Genomic DNA, 14,270 nt, shown 5'->3' with positions numbered 1-14,270 from the left:
AATATTAAAAATGCACTAATACAAAACTAAAAATTTTGGTTGAAGTGACAAAATTTTTGGAAGTATTGATTTGTTCTCAATGATATTGCAAGAAATATTGAGTTTAAATTCTAAAATTAAAATGTCAGATTGATATCTCAGAAGTTCAACTTTTCCTGTACCTTGTTACATATAAGTTGCAGATCACATTCATTATCTTCTGTTTTTTCCCCCTTGAAAAAAAAAAATATCTTTTTGCTTGGCTGGAATGATAACTCTCCTCTTCAACTTGTTCATCAACTCTTACAACTTTTTACCGCAGTCCTAATGCTGTTCTTACGGCATAATGCTAAAATATTTATCTTAAAAGTTTAGAAAAGCAGTGTTTTCCTCAAATGTAATATAATTTTATACTCTTGGTTTTATGATATGTCTGAATTATTTCAAATAACCAGGAAACCTCCCATGTAACTTTCTGTGTTACTTTTGAGGTCTTTTGACTGTCATGCTAGTTAAATGAATAACTGTTATTTTTAAATGACCTGTAGTTCTGTTTTGACCAAATGTTTTGAACCTTTTAACACTTTGGTAGGATTCATTTGGTAAAACTGTATGGGAGACACTATCAAATGCTAAATAATACTAGATCTTCTTTTGGTTATGTTTATGGGTATGCTATTGATATAAATGTTCTAAAAATTACATAAATTTATAAAAATCTCATATGCTATCAGTCACAATTTTGATATGTTAATTTTTTTAAAGTTATATTTGTATAGATATATAATTAATATAAATATTCTTAAGATTACATCATTATAAAAATCAGATGGTCCTGACGTGATGCCATCAGTCGTGGTTCTGGTTGTTATCTTAAAATGCTACATATAATAGAAATAACTAAATTCTCCTGACAATTGAGAACTTTTATCAGATTTTAACCATGGCTAAGTTTTTGTAATCCACAGTTACTGTTTTGAATTCTTCTCTAAAAAGCTTTCCAATCAGCTACAACCCAAATTACTTTTCATGGAAAGGACTCTGACAAGTACTCTTAAATACAGATTTCTGATAACTTTGGAGATAATGCCATCAGACTAGGAAAAGTCTTCCAGGACTCTGATTAAAAAGTTGCATGAGAATTGCTAACCCAACATCAAACCGAACAAGAATTAGTTACATGGGACTGAACTGAGAGAGAACTAAAAAGATCTTTTATGACCTTTTTATTTGAAACATTGATGATCTCTTTGTTTTGTTTTCCTGAAAACATTTTCCTTTTGAACCATTTTTAACTTACAACACATTAGATAAAATACAGTTTTGTGAACAAAAATTTGAGGCATTTACCTTTCTCTCTGATTTCTCCAGAACTTGGAAGCTGTTTGTGAGTATTCTCAATTTATGGCAATATATTATTTGCATTAGTTTTCAATAAAAATCTATTTCCTTTTGTAATAGAACACAATTGGAGACCCTGGTTATTTCACTAAGGCTTTGACTGGAATGACATGTTTTTAGGTATGACCAGAATGGAGGTTAACTTTAAAGCACCAATTTAAAAAACCCCTTAAAAAGACTGGCCTGGTAGCTTGTCTATAAGGTTCCTTTACAAAGTTTCTGTCCTTGCAGTAAGTAAAGAATGTCACTTTCTGACAGGTCCAGCAACCTATTTTGGGACCCTGAGAAGAGAGGAATAACACAACCATTCATGCAGGTATTACAGGCACAATCTGATGGCAAATCCTTGGCTTGACTGATCTCAAGGCTTTTAAAAGTCAGAAATTCCTTATTTTAAAAGGCCCAGCAAAGCCTATTTAAAAACAAATGCCTATATGGTGAATCATTATTCCTGCTGTACTTTATGCAAATAATCAGGCCAGGTATAATAAGACTAGAACTTACTTTATATACAAATTGGTCCTACAATGATTTGTCTTTGGTAAAAACGGGGGACTGGAGAGAGAGAAATTATGTTCAAAAGAAAACTATATATAACACACCTGTCTCTGACCAGTAGGCCAAACCCTAAACTTTCATAATTTGTCAGGGACCCTATGTGCACCTCCTGGATATACTTTTTTTTTTCAATGTGTCAACCACCCATGGGCTTATGAATGTGCTGACAGCTGGTGCATGAGAGGTATTTGTCTATTAGGTTATCTAACTACTTCCTTTTCTATTTATATTGCCAGTGTTACTCAAGACAGGACTATTTCCTTAAAATTATTTTCCAGGATTAGACAAATCCTACCTGCAAACCAAGGAGATGGATTTTGGCCTATGTTTGGCAGGACTCTCTTCCCATGGTGGGGAGTAGACAATCATGAACATATGCCTAGAAATCTGTCAATCACTCTAGGTAACTTAGCAAATGAAGCAGTTGAAGCCATAGCCAACCAACAAAAATCTTTAGGCTCTTCAGCCGGGATCATAATGGGTAACAGAATAACCTTAGACTACATATTGGCAGAGCAGGAAGAAGTCTGGATAGTAGCTAACATATCATGTTGTATTTACATGAATACATCTCCTGAAGTTGAAATACATGTAGAAAAATAAGATAACAAGTTGACTGGTTACAACACATTTCCAGAGAAGAACCAGATGCCAACTGGTTCTTAGGTTTAGCTTCCTGGATCTCACACTGAATCCAATATATGCTCCAGGGTTATACTGAAAATGGGACTTTCTCTATTTCTAATACTTATTGTTGGATATCTGGTAATCAAATTCTGTCTCCAATGCTATCAGGTGGGCGGATCATGAGGTCAGGAGATCGAGACCATCCTGGCTAACATGGTGAAACCCCGTCTCAACTAAAAATACAAAAAATTAGCCGGGCATGGTGGCAGGCGCCTGTAGTCCCAGCTGCTCTGGAGGCTGAGGCAGGAGAATGTCGTGAATCCAGGAGGCGGAGCTTGCAGTGAGCCCAGATGGTGCCACTGCACTCCAGCCTGGGCAGCAGAAAAAAAAAAAAAGAAAAAAAGAAACCAATGTACTAGTAATACCAAATGTTAATATTAAGCCAGATGTTAGAGAACATCTTCAACCTAATGCAAAACAATTTCATTTCTGAGGCCCAGACTTGTATCCCTAGTCAGCAGGAAGAAGTTAGTGGTTGTCACCCCTCATCCCTCACAATTGAGGAATTTACATATAACAGGGGGAACTGAAACCATGCCCCAAAGAGTTAAAAAAATCAGTGGTTAAATTCTTGGACTTACAGGATAACAGATAAGAAAATAGCTTGCTGAAAAGCTGAAACTGAAGCTGTGCCTCAAAAAATAAGAAACCAGTAACTAATAGAAATTCTTGAGTTTGCCAGATAAGAGATAAGAAAAGAAACAAGCTGCTGAAACTCTCTCCTCTTGTGAAATCAAGAAAAACCTGGCTGAAATTGGTTGGAACCAAGATGGCTGACTGGAGTTTGCACAGAATAAGCTTGCTGATGTCACAGCCCGAATTTCCACCGCATGTTTTGCACTAACTCCCCCTGAGTTTGCCATGCAACTCAGGAGTTAACATGAAGAAATAACTGTGCATGCCCAAGGACTTTCCAGACCTCCCCTTTCCTTGCACCAATCACCTACTAATCTCAGAATCCACCCCTTGAACTTTTTCTAATAAAAATACTGCCTTAATGACAGCACAGAGAGACTCCTTGACTCAAATGAAAAAAATCTTTAGTAATGTAATTAATCATCTTCTTGGTTTTACCGTAAGTGGATTTTCTTCATTCAAAGCTGGCTTGTAATGTTGGTGTGGGACTGCAAGCAGGAAGTGATAGTGTCTGTGAATATGCTGACCCTGGTCTATCTCTTAGAGTTCACTTTCAACATAAAGCTTTTCTTTTGTCAAAAGCCCAGTGTCATAGTATTGGCTTCTAGCGCATCAGGCATCAAGCCCCTTTTGCTCAATAATATTAGCATCAGATCCCATAAGTTAGGGACTCAGTCCCACAATCCCACCTCACTTCAGATGCCAATCACAAATCTGAGCCTCCTGTACTTCTGATTGATCAGCTATACACATCAGGGGTTTCCACAATTCCCTCCATGGGTCCAATAATTTGCTAGAATGGCTCACAGAACTCAGGAAAAATATTTTACATTATTACAGTTTTACTATAAAGGATACAACTCAGGAACAGCTGAATAGGAGAGATGCATAGGACAAGATATTGAGGATGGGGAGGCATGGAGCTTCCATACATCTCTGGGCATTCACCCTCCCAGCATCTCAAAGTGTTAATCAATCCAGAAGCTCTTTGAGTCCCATTGTTTAAAGGGTTTTTGTGGAGTTTTCATTACATAAACATGGTTAATTTAATCATTGACCATTGATAACTGAACTCAGACTCCAGCCCCTCTCCCTTTCCCAGAGGTGGAGGGTCTGAAAGTTCCAACTCTCTAATCTAATTCTACAGTGGGTTCCTCTGGCAACCACACTCCCACCTCCAACAGTCATCGCAGTAGCTTAAACTCAGGTGTGTTCCAAAGGTCCTCGTTAAGAATAAAGAAAGATAGTCCCATCACTCAGGAAATTTCAAGGATTTTAGGAGCTCTCTTTCAGAAACCAGGGACAAAGGCCAAATATATATTTTTATTATACCAATGTAGAAACTGCATCAAGACCACAAGGCTCAGCTCCTCTGGTCTCAATTCTGTCAGATTATTCACCTCTTGAGACTTAATGGCAGCCTTTTTGTGTATCTCAAGACTTTTATGAGCCAGACAGCCCCAGTTCCACATGACTATGCTTTTGTGATGGGAAGGGAGTGGTAGACCAGGGTCAGTAGATCCACAGACTATAACTGCCCATTTGCATCTCCCACACCCACATTACAAGCAAGCTTCGCTTGAAGAAAATCCAATATACAAAAATTCAAAGATATACTTATGGAAAAACCAAAAAGGTGATTAGTTACATTACCAAAGGTTTCTTCATTTTACAAAGAAACTTCTCCAAGGGCTTATTTTTTTTTTTAATTTTTAAATTGTGGTTACAAACATATAACATTAAATTTATCATTTTAACATTTTCAAATGTACCAGTAGTGGTGAGTATATTCACATTGTTGTGCAACTCATCTCTAGAAATTTTTCATCTTGCAAAACTGAAACTCTATGCACATTAAATACTAATTCCCCCTTTCCACTCCCCTCAGCCCTTGGCAACCACGCTTCTGCTTTCTGTTTCTATGATTTTGACTACTTTAGATATCGCGTATGAGTAGAATCAATATATTTGTCCTTTCGTGACTAGCTTATTTCATTTAGCATAATCAAGTTTCATCTACGTTTTAACCTATGACAGAACTTCCTTCTTATTAAAGGATGAATAATATTTTATTATATATATATACTACATTTTATTTATTCATTCATTGGTTGATTAATATTTGGGTTGTTTCCAGCTCTTGGCTATTGTAAGCAGTGCTACAATGAACATGGGTATGCAAATAATATCTTTGAGATCTTGCTTTCAATTCTTTTGGATATGTACCCAAAAGTGAGATAGCTGGATCATGGTAATACTATTTTACATTTTCTGAGGCACCCCCACACTGTTTTCCAAATCAGCTGCACGATTTTACATTCCCTCCAACAGAAGGATTTCAATTTCTCTGCATGCTCAGCAATACTTGTTTTCTATTTTTCCAAAGGATTTTTTGGTCAAGCATGGTGGCTCATGCCTGTAATCCCAGCACTTTGTGAGGCCAAGGCAGGTGGATCACTTGAGGTCAGGAGTTTGAGACCAGGCTGGCCAGCATAGTGAAACCCCATCTCTAATAAAAAATACAAAATTAGCCAGGTGTGGTGGTGCACACTTGTAATCCTAGCTATTCGGGAGGCTGAGCCAGAAGAATCACTTCAACCTGGGAAGCAGAGTTTGCAGTGAGCCGAGATCATGCCACTGCCCTCCAGCCTAGGCAACAGAGACTCTGTGTCAAAAAAAAAAAAGGTTTTATAAAAGTGGTTAAGTCCCATACTGCCTGAAAACAGAATTCCATTTTCCTTTACAGGGACACCTCATAGAAGCACCTGCACATCCACCGAATTATGGAAGAGGAGCTATGAACAGCATGAGGGAAATGTGGATGTCACCAAAGCAGGGAGGCCTAGAATGAGCTGTACAAGTCACTGGGCTTGCCGCCCGCTGGGGCTGAGCAAGGGAGACTCAACAGAGAGGGACGCAGCTATATTCATTTCCTAGGGCTTCTATAACAAAGGACCATGAACTTTTTGACTTAAGCAACAGAAATGTATTATCTCGCAGTTCTGGAGGCCAGAAATCCAAAACCAAGGTGCTGGCAGAGCCATGCTCCCTCTGACATCAGAGGGGAGGGTCCTTCCCTGCCTCTCTCCCAGCTTCTGGTGGTCATCAGCAATCCTATTCTGTGACTTGTGCTGCAGCACTTCAATCTTTGCCTCTCTTATTGAATAGTATTCTACCCTCGTGTGTCTGTATCTGGTATCCTCTTCTTATAAGGACACCAGTCATATTGGATTGTGGGCCACTAGACTGTAGTTGGACCTCATCTTAACTAGTTACATCTGAAATGATCCTATTTCCAAATTAGGTCTCATGGTAGGACTTCAATACATCTTTTTGGAGAGACATAATTCAACCCATAATAGAAGCTAACATTAACTCAAAGCATAGTGAGCGCTGGTCCTGTGCTACTTTACATGATTGTTTCACTTAAATCTGAGTACTGACATGTATGCAGGCCCCACCACTCTTGGGATATAGCCCCACCCTTGGGGTCCCTAAACCCATCACCCTGGCCTATCCCCAGCAGATTCAGTTGAGCCACTTCCTCCCATAGGAGAGGTCTCCAGTGCACTTCCTCCCATAGGAGAGGTCTCCTTCCTCTGGAAGGATCCACATGAACAAAGAAATCTGCTAGTATGCCTGGTATGCCTGCATTACTACTACATGTTATATCATTCATATTTATTATTATTTCTGCTATGTTATTTTGCCTACTCTTAGTCCCTCTGCCTCTCCACACTTTTGTTTGTCTGGTGGCTAGTTCCAGTGTAGTAAAAACCCAACCCTGGCTCTGTTCTGAAGGCTCTATCTGAAGGAAAATACACCCCACCCCATTTAAGTCCCTCTGTGGTTTTCTAGCATGACCCCAAAGTTATATCCATGATATCAGGGGAAGCTTGTGGCACAGTCCACTCCTAGAAAGGAAGTCTTGCTAGTAGATGACCATGAAAACTGGTCTGGACCCACAGTGCAAATTGATTTTTCCAATTGCATCACCAGTCGGTCCCACAGAGTCCTCCAGGAGGCCCTTCTCTTTGTGATCGCCCTTCCTCCTCCCTTCTGCCACAGTCCTTTGCCTTTTTCTCTCTAGAGGCCTGGCTCCAGGTAGAGGGGCAGCCCAGATCCTTCGGGGTCTCACAGCGGAACATGGTCAGCACCACTGTATCTCTGGCTGATAGTGATGGCTCTCACAGCATGACAGAGACTCACCGTCTGATCTGATTAAAGACCCTTTCCACCCCGTTCTGCAAGGAGAGTGCTAAAGGAAATAAAGAAGGCCCAGATGGACACACAAATTGTCCTGACACATTGGTGTAAAAAGAGCTCCTTTGACTGAACCCAAAGGAAGGGTACTGATAAGAAAAAAACGAGGCTGTGGAAAAACTATGCAGCCATAAAAAAGAATGAGATCACGTCCTTTGCAGGGACATGAGAGGAGCTGGAAGTTGTTATCCTCAGCAGACTAACACAGGAACAGAAAACCAAACACCACATGTTCTCACTTATAAGTGGAAGCTGAATGATGAGAACACATGGACACTGGCAGGGGAACAACACACACTGGGGCCTGTTGGGGTAGGGGGGAATCGGGGTAGGAAAAGCACCAGGAAGAATAGCTCATGGATGCTGGGCTTAATTCCTGGGTGATGGGTTGATCTGTGCAGCAAACCACGTAACATATCTGCACATCCTGCACATGTACTTCAGAACTTAAAATAAAAGTTGAAGAAAAAAAAGAATGAGGCTACAGAGAGCAAGGTCATGGCCACTGTACTTCGGCAGACCTATGTGCAAAGCTAGAAGCCAAGAAACAGTTACTTATTATATGTCTTCATCAGCTCAGCTGCTATATCAAAATGTCAGAGACTGGGTGGCTTAAACTACAGAAATGTATTTCTCACAGCTGTAGAGACTGGGAAGTCCAAGATCAAGACGCCAGCACTCCCGGGCTTACTTCCTAACTTGCAGATGATGTCTTCTCACTGTGTCTCGCATGGTGGGGAGACAGAGTTCTGGTTTCTCTTCTACTTCTTATAAGGACACTAATCCCGTGATGAGGGCCCCTCACGACCTCATCTAAAACCTAATCACCTCCTAAAGACTCCATCTTCACATTTATCACATTGAGAGTTAGAGCTCAACATATAAATTTTAGGAGGACACAAACGTTCAGTCCATAGTAGTTTATGACTTGAGCAAGTCACCCCACCTCTCAAAAGCTCAGTTCTCTCCTCTCCAAAGTGGGGAAATCATATCTAAGTTGACATAACATTTTAAAGAAGCTGACAGTAACCTCTCAATAAATACTCATTGTTTTGGCTCCCTCGTACAAAATTACCCTTTGACTTAAAATCTCTGGCAGCTGACACACAATTGGTGCTTCTGTTACAAAGGCTTGAAACTACAGCTTCTGTAAGGGCTTGTTTGTTTGCTTGCTTGATTTATTTCCTTTTTGTGTTCAAAGGGAATAGCATCTTAAACTGGGCCAATCTGGTCCCAACTTCAGCAGTTGCCCATTAGCTGGGTTTCTTCCTCCTCTGTAGGGCATGCATCTGTAACTCAGTACTGAGAAGCTTCCCTGAGATCATGCCCAAAATGCCTGTTATTACTGAGATTAACACCATCATCATCATCCACGTTCCGTGAGCATCTGCAATTGGGCGCTACACAGAGCAGGGAGGTAGACATGCCTCACAGGTTTCTCATGTGAACAGACAGGTAGAGCAAAGACAAAGGAAAGGGCAAGCCTGCATCAAGACTCTCCAGGCTTCTCCCGCCCGCAACTGTCTGATGATGAATCACAAGGGGAAATTCAACAAGCAGGAGGGCCCATTCCAGAGTGCAGGGCTCCCTGCCCTTCCCTAGAAAAATCACAGAAACTGTAGCTTTTGGTGCAGGAGTCAGAGGTGGATATGGGCTCTGTGTTCTGGCTCTTCTGTCATTCTCATTTGTGGAAAAGGGGATGGGAAGGTAGGTGGGTGTAGCAAATTGTCAGGATGCCTGTCATCTCTAAATTGCAGGATGCAATTGAAAACATAGGTCATTTTTGCTACCTAGGGCAGAGGGTAGCTCTACTCTGGAGCCAGAAGGGCAGCCCAAGTACAGCAAGGTCTCTTGGGCCAAGCTGCTCTTAGGACTGGCTGATAGCTCTTGCCTTCTGAGGAAGCAGGAGTCAGGCAAAGGGCAAGAGAGGATGCTGGTGAGTCTATCAGGCAACAAATAAAGACCAGCTGTTGGAAGAGTCTGAGCGTGGAAGGAAGCAGAAAAATAGAATGGCAGCTCTTAGGAGCGTGGCCAAGGTGAGTGGTTGTTATAAGATAGAAGAGTCACTCACATTTGCAGGAATATCAGGAGAAACAATGGAGGTGGAAGGTGCCAGAAAGTAGGGCAGTTGGCACTTCCAAGTTCCAGAGGTAATCAGGAGAATAAATCTTGGTGAAGAATAAATCTCTTGGTGAAGTCAGGAAAGACCTTACAAAACTTTTCCTTCTGAATCCAGGAGCCGCTGTAAATTGCCCTGAAGCTCTGACATTCTCCCAATATTAGGTAATTTGTTTACTTGATCCAAGAATGAGGCTCTATCAAAAGACAGCCAATGAAGAAGACATTCAGTCTCTAAAAAATGGTCTTTTATTTTGAAAAAAGACAAAAGAGGTGACTAGGGGGGTCTCTGCCCCCTCCACTAGCCCCTCCACACTCCCCCGTCCTGAGATGATAACTGGCCTTGGGTCCCCAGCAGGGCAGGAGCCATGGAAGTGAATTGGACACTTCCAAATTAAGAGGCAGGTGGGTCTCCACTTCATTTCGACCGATAGCAGCAAACTTGAAGGCTTTGTTTATTAGGACAACTCTAATCATGATTTATGCACATCTGTACATTTCAATTTAACCAAAATTAAAAACTACCAGATTAGTTAAGTGTGTAATCCTGTAAATTAATTGTCAATTAGTTGCTCCCTAATGATAATGAAATGCTTACCAAATAGCATATGATCTCTGAATAGTGCCAAACAATTGATTAAAACATTTCTTCAAGAACTAACAAGGGTCCCATTTGCTCATTTTCCTTGATAAGTTATAGTATGGTCAGGACTTTGAAAAATGGGTCTGAGATTGGACTTGTGTTACGCTAAGGAAGGACAAACTTTCCAGGTGACCAGGTCAGAGGAATGCTCACCTCCACACCTGGACCCCATTACAGAGGTAGTTGAAAAGACACAGAATCTAAGTCAAGGTGCCAACCCCAGCTAGCTGCGTGACCTCTGCTAAGCCTCAGTTTCTTGGTGATTAAATGGGCATGATAGTTTTTCCAATTTTAGGTTGTGGTGAGGACTAAATTAAATAAGACAGGAAATGAAGGACTTTAGAACTGTGGCAGGCAGGCTTCACCTGCAAGGTAGTCAATATATATTGATGGATTGAAAACTTTAGGTGAACTCTACCATTATTATTTTTTTTTCTTTTTTGAGATGGAATCTCACTCTATTGCTCAGGCTGGAGTGCAGTGGCACGATCTCAGCTCACTGCAACCTTCGCTTGCCAGGTTTAAGAAATTCTCATGCCTCAGCCTCCCAAGTAGCTGGGACCACAGGCACGTGCCACCATGCCCAGATAATTTTTCGTATTTTAGTAGAGACGGGGTTTCACCGTGTTGCTCAGGCTGGTCTATGAACTGAGCTCAGGCAATCTATCCACCTCAGCCTACCAACGTGCTAGGATTACAGGCGTGAGCCACCGCACCCGGCCTGAACTGTATCATTATTAATAAGCGCCTGAGCATTGTCTCTGAGCAAGGCACTATGCTTGGGGGTGGAGATAAAGAAGGAAAGGGAGGAAAAGGAAGTAGCAGAGGAGAGGAAAAGAAATCAGATACCATCCCTTGCACTCAAAAGGACTGTAATCTAATTAGACAGCAAAAGTTGGGGGAAACAGGTATCATGATAACAATAGCCAATATTTATTGAGTGCTTTTTCCTAAGTGTCAGGCACTAGCATAAGCTCTTTATGCATTAAACTCCTCACAATCCTAAAAGGAGTTCTATTACTTTTAGCCCTGTTTTACAGATAGAAACTGAGGCACCAAGTTAAGTAACTTGCTTAGGTCACTCATTAAGTGCCAGAGCTAGGATATGAGCCTCAATTCTGCACCCTTAATATTGCCTGTTGTATGGAGGGGAAGGGGGAATCAGAAGTCCTGGATTTGAGTCATTCATACTATCTATGCAGCCCTAAGCAAATCACTTTACCCCCCAGACTTGGAGACTCCTCATCTGTAAAGCGAGTTCACATTCTCCACAGCACAGTTTATGGTAATCATGAAATAAGTTGAGTGAGAGTACTTTGCATTATGGCTGGCATGTGCTGTGCATGTAATAAAGTTTAGATGCATCTGAATCTGCCTTGCCATTTATACCAGAGCTTCTGCCAGCTAAAAATGCCCCGAGCTCTCTGGGTAAAACCTGGACACTGAATGTGCTTCAGACCCTCTCTGCAATGGATTGACTCGGAGTATTTCAAACACTGCATCAGGGAATTACATATGAGCAAAGGTAGTCTACACTCAGTGGGCTATAAAATCTTTTCATAATACATTTTACGGATGAAACATTTTGGGCATGGTTCCAGGCGGGGGTCTGGGAAGCTCAGCAGCCATGGCCAGCCACCTCAAGCTCAACAACACTGCCAAAATGCCCATCCTGAGAATGGGCAACTGGAAGTCCCCTCCAGGCCAGGTCAGCAAGGCTATGAAGGTGGCGATTGACATTGGGTACCACCACATTGACTGCACCTACACCAGAACAAGCACGAGGTGCAAGTGGCCCAGGAGAAGCTCAGGGAGCAGGTGGTGAAGTGTGAGGACCTCCTCATCATCACAAGCTGTGGTGCATGTACCATGAGAAGGGGCTGGTGAAAGGAGCCTCCCAGAAGATATTCAGCAACCTAAAGCTGGACTACATGGCCCTCTATCTTATTCACTGGCCAACTGGCTTTAAGCCTGGGAAGGAATTTTTCCCATTGGATGAATCAGGCAATATGGTTCCCAGTGACACTGACATGTGGACACATGTGCAGCCATGGAAGAGCTGGCGAAAGCTATTGGCATCTCCACCTTCAACCATCTGCAGGTCAAGAGGATCTTAAACAAGCCTGGCTCAAAGTGTAAGCTGGCAGTTAACCAGATTCAGTGTCACCTGTACCTAACTCAGGAGAACCTTTATCCAGTACTGCCGGTCCAAAGGTATCACAGTGACTGCCTGTAGCTGCCTTGGCTCTCCCGACAAGCCCTGGGCCAAACCCAAGGGCCCTTCCCTACTGGAAGATCCCAGGATCGAAGCAATCACAGCCAACCAGAATAAAACTACAGCCCAGATTCTGATCCAGTTCCCCATGCAGACGAGCTTGGTGGTGATTCCCTAGCCTGTGACACCAAAACTCATTGCTGGGAACTTCAAGGTCTTTGACTTTGAACTGGGCAGCCAGGATATGACCACCTTACCCAGCTACAGCAGGAACTGAGGGTCTGTGCCTTGGTGAGCTGAGCCTCCCACAAGGATTACCTCTTCCATGAAGAGTTTTGAGGCTGTGGATGCTTGCTTGTCCACAAGTGACCTACGCCTGTTTTTCCTGCCTCATTTTTTCTTGCAAATATATATGGCCTGTGTCACTCAGAGGTGGAACAGCAACCTGAAGACAGACCATTGAGGGCTTTCCTAGCTTGATGTTGGGTTTGCAGAGCAGTACCCACAGAGTAGAAGTCTCTTCCAGTTTTCTTTGCCCTTATTTTTGCCCAGCTGGGAAAAATATAACTTGAATACCCTTTTCTGACCAAGGAAAAGCAAAATGTGTGAAGTCAAAATAGTGCCACTAATAGTTCAGTTTTGATGCTTGGAACTGTAATCGTTTCAGCAAGATTTCTCTTTGTCTCAAATAAAAATGCTTTTGTGAAAAAAACCACAACATTTTGAGCACAGATTCCTACAGGTATATTTCTTAATTTAAAATTTTGATGCTTTTCCTATTATCATAGTTATGCACATTATAAAGCATACTCAACAATGAAATTTTAACAAGACAAAGATGAAATAACAGTTTTAGATTATCTTATTCATTAATAATACAAAAATCTTTTGCCTTCACAAAAATTGTCAGTAGTAATATTTGTAATGAACACAGTGTAATTAACTGTGGTTGTCTCTTAAATTCTTAATTTAACCCAGTGAACCAAAAGTCAGCTTCTAAGTTCAATTTACCTGGATTTTTGGATTTAATGGCTGTCTGTTATCACTGAAAAGGGTACCTCACAGAGATCTGTAGATTTAAATGGAAAAGTACATTACTGACTGCAATTTCTAAGTCACAATACTCAATATACAGTCCCATCCTCAAACAATGCAAAGGTTTTTGCTAAAATTTCCACACTAAATTTCTATCTTTCCTCTCGTCAATGGTTATTCTTCAATACTCATTGATTGAGATGTTGAAGACATTCTGGAATTAGTGAATAGACTAAAAACCACTAGGTTGTACACTTTAAAAGGGGGTATATTTTTAATTTTTATTTTTATTTCAAAAGTTTTTGGGGTACAGGTGGTGTTTGGTTACACGGATAAGTTCTTTAGTGGTGATTTCTTTGATTTTGGTGCACCCATCGCCCGAGGAGTGTACTCAATGTGTAGTCTTTTATCCCTCACTCTCCTCCCAGCCTTCCCCTGTGAGTTTCCAAAGTCCATTATATCATTCTTATGCCTTTGCATCCTCACTTATAAGTGAGAACATGCAATATTTGGTTTTCTATTCCTGAGTTACTTCACTTAGAATAATGGCAGAAAAATGGCCTCCAACTCCATCCAAGTTGCTACAAAAGACATTATTTCATTCCTTGGTATGGCTGAGTAGTATTCCATGGTGTATATATACCACATTTTCTTCATCTGCTTGGTTGATGGGCACTTAGGTTGGTTTCCTATCTTTGCAATTGCAAATTGTACTGCTATAAACATGCGTGTGCA

The 14,270-nt window shown here is 41.2% G+C and overlaps 1 protein-coding gene and 1 pseudogene across 1 annotated transcript in view; both read left to right on the top strand.

Moving 5' to 3' along the window:
- ERICH6B (glutamate rich 6B) overlaps nucleotides 1-14,270 on the top strand; it is a 150,248-nt gene that overhangs the window by 2,405 nt on the left and 133,573 nt on the right. The window lies entirely within an intron of this gene.
- Nucleotides 11,726-12,839, top strand: LOC129011580 (aldo-keto reductase family 1 member B1-like; annotated as a pseudogene).

The sequence above is a fragment of the Pongo pygmaeus genome, chromosome 14 (genome assembly GCF_028885625.2).
Source record: "Pongo pygmaeus isolate AG05252 chromosome 14, NHGRI_mPonPyg2-v2.0_pri, whole genome shotgun sequence".
Classification (NCBI taxonomy): Eukaryota; Metazoa; Chordata; class Mammalia; order Primates; family Hominidae; genus Pongo; species Pongo pygmaeus.
This window is presented reverse-complemented; position numbering and strand designations above follow the sequence as displayed.